A 7,420-nucleotide genomic window follows, 5' to 3' on the forward strand; every position below is an offset into this window, starting at 1 on the left:
GGGCCTTCCAAAACAACCTATGTCACAACTGCCTCTCCATACTCGCGGTGTCCCCAAAGACCACTTAAACACATAGCCTATTATTATTATTATTAGCCTAAAACTACTACAACTAGCATATCTAAAAATGTAAAGTTGACCACTGATTCCATACTACATGCAGAATGCAGAATGCAGAGTTCTAGCACATAGGCCTACATGTATAAACCTAGATTTTAGAAAATCTAGGTTTATAGTGTAGTTAGCTTTATTTTGTATTTACTTTTCATTGACAAATGTACAGGCAGTTCACCTGTGGACTATCATAGTTATTTTATTCAATCATGTTTCGGGGTGGGCTCTGCTTTGAATGTCGACGTCACCCAAAGTATCAGTTGACGTTATCAACGTTATCATAGTGATATGCGCGGGAGATTGACCTGGGCTCACTCCTCCTAACGTTCATCGTCGAAAGATTCCATAGGTAAGTACAATTGTGATTCATTGATAAGTTGTGTAAAAAGTATTAGCTTATGTAGGCTACAACATTTTCGACTGTGTTCTGATAATTTAAATTACACAATGTGCTATTATGAACTCTTGCTAGCCTTACTAGGTCTACTTCATGAGCTATTAAGGTAAGTCAATGGACATCACAGCTAGTGCTACTGAACACATTCTTTTTTATTTATTGGTTATTCTACAATAACCTCAAAGCCTGAAAAGTTTGAGTTTAAATGGTAGCATAAGTATTTCGGATCTTGCATGATAATTTCTAACGTGAGGTTTTACAGCTGAGTTAGGGAAGGCAGCTAGCCTAGAAATCTAGACGCACCCTAGCGGCAGCAAATTACATTTAATGTGGGTCTGGCTCGTCAGGCTAGAAGGCAGCACTTTTCATCAGATTAGATAGATGAGCTTCTAGGCTACTTGCTGCAACATTCTTCTTCTAAATAACAATTGTATGTTTTGCAGAATACACTCAAGAGCCTTCTAAATTGCATTTCGTTTCATGAGCCAGATTTAATTGAACTATGCATGCCCGTGCATGCCTGAAAGTAGGCTAGTGGAAGGCTAGCCAGAGAAATGGAGGTAACGAATGTTGTAGTCTTATCTGGCCCCCTTACGTTTTGATAGAGTTGGCGGGTCTAGCAGTAACCTTTAGGCAAGGCAGGCAGAGAAGATGCATTAGTCATGTACATGGAAATATTTGTACACACTTATGCACATTCCCTCACAGCACATTCAAGACTAAACGAAAAGCAAACGAAACTACACGATTTAAGCTTTCCAATGGCCTCTTGCTCGTCACTCTGATGAACGGTTCAGCGATAAAATTTACTTTGAATTTACATGCAATTCAATCATTCACTATATCAGCCTACATTGCAGTTCTGCATCCATCTGCACACCAACAAATTATGTTGGACTAAACAGCAGACCTTATCAAATGCACATAAAAAAAACTTGCTCTGTAGGCTGCAATGGTGTTCTTGAATAAAGCTGTAGCCTAACAGGCTACATTCTTCATGCAATGGTCCAGTTCAATTTATGAACTACTCATAATGAATATTAAACATATTTGCTAGGTTAGTTATCCCATCATTTTATAGGCCTATATATTATGATCCACGACTATAGCCTATTGCTAAATTCAGATATTGACCATATCAAACTTTCTCATACTTTAATTTTACTGCACTTGTCTCTTTCGATAATTTTAAACTGTTTTATCATTGGTCTTTGATTATGGCTTTTATTTTTGTTGTTTGACCAAATTCGGGATCAACTGTCCAAACATTTTGTATGCTATTCCTACCATGTCAAACTACTAAATTAAGTCTGATCTTTGATAAAAAATGAAAACCCTAACCTAAATGTAATCATGTAAACACCTCTTGTCTGAATTTGGCCCAGACATAAAAAAATAACTTGTATTGTAGTTGTATTTGAACTTGTATTGTAGTTAAAACTGCTATTTTTATTCAAACCAAAAATCTTAAATACTTTCCCTACTATTGCCCAGTACACAATTATTCATGAAAGTGTACTTCTTAATGAAAAAATAATAATGATTTTCTAGTTGATGATATAGCATGCAGTATTTGTTGAAAGAAATGAATGTGCTGCTGAACTTCCATCTTTTGTTTTTCTTTTTTTTTCCTATAGGCTACTGTTTAATCTCCAGATCATACTGGAAAGCGTTTTTCTGTCCCTCCCAAGTAAGTAAGTGTCAATTTCATTTAAGTAGCTATGTAGGATTGTCAGAATGTTCACATTCAAAACATTGGCAAGTGTTCCTTTTAATCGCTAGTCAAGCCTCTCGTTGGTTGCCAGATTGAGATTTCAATGTATAAAAAAATGAAAGACTGAAATATACCATTTACATAAGTATTCACCCCTTTTGTAATGACACTTTCCATCCTACTATCCTTGCATCCTACTTCTATCAATGGTCCTTGAGATGCTTCTACAACTTGATTCGAGTCCACCTATGCCTAAATGAACTCACTGGACATTATTAGGGAGAGAGGCACACATCTCTTTATATACTGTAAGGTCTCACAGTTGATGGTGTATGTCAGAGTGAAAACCAAGCCACGAGGTCGAGAGAATTGTCCGTAGACCTCTGCGAGACAGGGTTGTGTGAAGGCATTAGAAATTTTCTTGTACTCTTCCCCAGATCTGTGTCTTCATACAACCCTGTCTCACAGGTCTACGGACAATTCTCTGACCTCGTGGGTTTGTTTTTACTCTGACATACACCATCAACTGTGAGACCTTATATAAAGAGTGAAAGATGCTTCATACCAAAATAGCGATCAAACATCAAATTTATCATGACATGTTGTCACAAACACTTATTCCTATTAGAAAATTAAAACCAAAATCATGTAAGTAAAGACTATGTTAAAGGAGAATTCCGGTGTGATATTGACCTAAAGTGTATTGAAACATGATACCGAGTGTGAACGTATGTCTCATAGCCCATCTCGGCTTGTCCCCTGCACTCCAAAATCTGGCGCTAGTTAGCCGATGCTACCAACAGCTTTTTCAATAGTGGTGCTTCGGCATCGGGCTAGCCATGCAAATAAATCACTGTTTTACACGGGTGGATGACAAATAAGCCTGAAAAAAGGAATTTAAAAAAACTTCAAATATCATCCCTAAAAAGTGTTTATATGTGTTGCTGTATCTCTAAACTTGACTAATATACATTTTTTTTTTTTTTAAAAAGAAGTGAAATATATATTTATATGTCAATTTGTCATGTTAGTGCCTAAAATTGTCATATGGTGTGACGTGAAAATAATTTGAAATAAAATGAAAATTAGATACCTTTTTCTACTTTAATTTATGTCACTGTACATTTTAATCACGTTTGCTTTGATTTGCAACATTTCCTTATGAATATTTAGAAGAAAAACCTAAAATTTAACAAGTTATTTTGTCAAGGTGGAGAATGCTCCTAAGTGTAACCAGATATTTTAGCTTAATTCTGATATTTCTTGTAAGAACTCACTAAAAATTGTACAGATACATTTTTTTCCCAATTATCACAGATTTAACAAAAAACATATAATATATGAATTTAAAACATATTTTTACAAGAACTTTTATGTAAAAATGCAATTTGGTCATATGGTGTGACAGAAATGTCATATAGTGTGACTTGAAAAAAGCTGTCACACCATATGATGCAGCGTCACACTATATGACATTTTGACAGTTAAGCTAATTTTCTAGACAGTTAAATACAGCTAACTATTATTTAACATGCAACTGACCACATGGCAGCAGTGCTTTTTAAGAATTCATGAAGAATATTTGTGGAAAATAGCTACTTTTTAGGCAAATGATGTCACACCATAAGACACTAAAATTTGGCCACGATTGATGATGTCCAATTCAAAGCTTTTTATATAAAAATCTAAAAAGCAGAACTCACCTCTTGACCATGCCAATTACTCCTGACATTCTATTGTTACTTCCTGATTAAGCAGGGTCCTCTTCACAATAATAATGTCCAAATGAATGCCCAGTCAAAATATACAATATAGTGTCACGCCATATGACAACCATTTTAAGGACAAAATATATTTGATTATAACTTAGTTGGACAGCATGCATAAACATCAAAACTTTTTGTGGTTGTAAAAAACATCCAATTATTTTATATGCATGGTAAAACTTTAAAGTAATTATACTTTTTATTTGATATACACTCTTTTTAGGAAGTTCGCACACATGGTGGACAGTCACACCATATGACATTTTTTATGTTTGGATGATTATTTTAAGTCAAAAAGTGAAATACAAATCCAATAAATTTAATATGACAGAACTTGAACCTACCAGACCTACAACATTTCCATATCAATTCTTAACAATTGCCATTTTTTATAAGTGTGTGACACATGGACAGTCTGAATTCTGCTATTTGTCATCTACCTACACCCATTTACGAGGCTCAATGTATCTCCACACTTCATTAGTAGACTTCCGAGGGCCCTGAGATTTAAAACGAGACATTGAGAACTTTGAAAAAGCACTGGTAGTTTACTTACAAGACGATTTATACAGACAGTATCTTCCACGAAGTTTAGCGTTTGCAGCCATCTTGAATTTAGTCCGCGATAAATTCGACGGCAGTAAGAATGAACAGGTATGATAAGGGATCAGATTCCAAAATAATTCAGTGGAAATGCATGGATTCCAGTTTTTTCCAGTAGCAGCAACTGGAATCCATGCATTTCCACTGAATTATTTGTGAATCTGATCCCTATCATACCTGTTCATTCTACTTCGCCGAATTTATCGTGACTAAATTCAAGATAACAGGGGACAAGCCGAGATGGGCTATGAGACATAATGTTCACACTTTCGGTATCATGTTTCAATACACTTTAGGTCAATATCACACGAATTCTCCTTTAAAGGGATATTCCACCATTTGGAGAATTACACTCATTTTCCACCTCCCTTCGAAGTTAAACAATTGATTTTTTACCTTTCTCAAGTTCATTCAGCCGTTCTCTGAGTATGTGGATACCACTTTTAGCTCCAGCCTAGCATAGATCATTGAATCGGATTAGACCATTAGCATCTCGCCTGCTAGCATCACGTTTAAAAGTGACTAAGATTTCCGGTAATTTTCCTATTTAAAACGTGTCTCTTCACAAGTTAGAACGTGTAATAAGACTAACTGAAAATGAAACGTGGCAACTTTCTAGGCTGATTTGACATGGAACTATACTCTCATTCAGGCGTAATAATCCAGTCACTAACCAATTTGTCTGCTGCAGCTCAACCTTGTTGCTAGAAGTTAGCCTACGGGAACTATTTTCAGGTGCTGCATGATATCATTGTGCTGCTGCGCCCATGGTGTTCCTTGATTATTACTGAGTGTAATTCCCAAATGGTGGAATATCCCTTTAAGTGTTGTTCTCTCTCATTGATGCCTGTAATAAAAGAAAATACGATTTTGGTTTGTAAAATGTATGCCCCCACCCCAAAACTCTAAATAAAAAATGTCTTTGGGCTGACTTATTTGACCTTTTCATGCAGAAAAAAAAGACCCTGGATTCAATTTTCTCCAGAATTACACTTTAAGATGATACACATATTTATACTCTCTGCCTGGCTCGATCTTATTAGTACAGAGCAATCGCCCATTTATTTATGATAAGGCCAATCACTGTGCTAGGCAAAAAACTGCTAGCAAGCTCTAGACAAGCTAATGCTAACATTAGCACAACAATACAGCATAGAGTTGCCTACTGTTCGGTAAAATTTCAAATCATTAGAAGCTCTGTATTGAACTGATACTAATCCAGTATTGAACTGATACTAATCCAGTAAGTGCAATGTGAAGCATTACAAAACTGACTGTCAATAGCCCATGGAAAGCTAATTTGTCTCAGTAATACACCTCTTGAGGGGGGCAGGTTCGGCATAAATGTTACAATGTATGAAGTTAAACATATTGTTCTTGAAACATGTTTATGATACTTGGCAGACCTATTATCCAAAGAGATGCACAAAATACAAAAAAACAGATTAACATTAAATTATAATTATTATATTGTAATTGGGTCAATGATGTGACATGTATATTGTCTTGTCCAAGTAAGCTATTTCAATCCACATGTGTAATGCCTCAATTTAATCTACAAAACCTGTGTAATTTAAACATATTTTCAGTACATTAATATAACCCCAAAATACCAGGTGGTCCAACCAAAAGTACTGATTACAAACAGTAAAAATATTGACTTTGAAGCGGCAACACTACATTGGCCCAACTGGCTCATGAACTAAATCATTTTGCAATTAGTAGTCAGTAGAAAGCATCTGAATTGAATTGATCTAATTCAATTTGATGGGCTTGTTGCTTTTTGAAATGCATCCTCAAAAAAATTAAACATGGAGTTATGTGAAATGTATATATGAGTATGTTGATTTCCTGTCTGATAATGACAAAGACTCATATCCAAGCATTTAATCTTAAATATAATTTTATTTTACAGAGGCCCTCAAGAAGAACCCCCTTACCAGCACTACAAATCAGAGGAGGCTGAACGGTCATTAGGGAAATGGTTTACTGGGGCAAGGGACAGGGGAGGGCTGAGGGCAGCCAGAGTGGCGAAGTGATTTAATTCAATTCAATTTAGGCATTGCTGTTTGTAACCAGTTGTTGTTGTTGTTCTCTGTGTTGATGTTGATGTTCTCTGTGTTGTAATTTATTAAATGATTATTATTAAATGCAGAAAAAGAAAATTAGGCTGCTTTTCTGCTGTTTTGGTGGGACCTTAGAGCCATAGCCCCTGGAAGTGACTAATATTATTTTCTAGTGAATTACAAATGGGTCTGGTTTTGGATTGGTATTTATAGTGTATGTTGTAAACATTGGGATTTTAATTATATTTTATTGTAAATGTTGGAGCCATATGACATTGAAGACGGGACCAAGATCTTGTATGCATTGCCCAGCTTTGCCCTACTTAATAACTATAATCTTGCATGCAGCCCATTTGGCCAATGTGTAGAACCTAGACAGAATATTAAGGTGGGGCACGGATGGGTCTGGCATTTATTGCCCAGTTTGGAGCCACATAAAACCCATTGTAATCCTGCCTGAAGCCCATGTGGAGAAATGGTATGGGGCCACTATAGAACCTCTTGATTCATCCCTCCTATACCCCATTATTTAAATCATGTAGTACCCATGTAGAACCCAGGTAGAATTTAAGGCTGGGGCCTCAGATGGGTCCATTGTTTGTTGCCCATTTGGTACCCACATAAAACCCAGTGTAATCCTGCATGGAACCCATGTGGGTAAATTACATGGGGCCACTTTGGAACCCACGGACAATCCCACAAAAAAACCCATATTTCAACCCATGTGGTACCCATGTAGAACCCAGGTAGAATTTAAGGC

The 7,420-nt window shown here is 36.1% G+C and overlaps 1 long non-coding RNA gene across 2 annotated transcripts; it reads left to right on the forward strand.

Annotated features, from left to right (window-relative positions):
- Positions 1-309: 309 nt before the first annotated feature.
- Positions 310-6,728, forward strand: LOC125285545. 2 transcript variants are annotated; one of them, XR_007192042.1, is made up of 3 exons: positions 310-463; positions 2,149-2,205; positions 6,510-6,728. It is a non-coding gene; the product is annotated as an uncharacterized LOC125285545 (long non-coding RNA). The 2 variants fall into 2 exon arrangements; XR_007192043.1 differs by having other exon boundaries at positions 314-463; positions 2,149-2,201.
- Positions 6,729-7,420: the final 692 nt, after the last annotated feature.

The sequence above is a fragment of the Alosa alosa genome, chromosome 20 (genome assembly GCF_017589495.1).
Source record: "Alosa alosa isolate M-15738 ecotype Scorff River chromosome 20, AALO_Geno_1.1, whole genome shotgun sequence".
Taxonomy (NCBI): Eukaryota; Metazoa; Chordata; class Actinopteri; order Clupeiformes; family Clupeidae; genus Alosa; species Alosa alosa.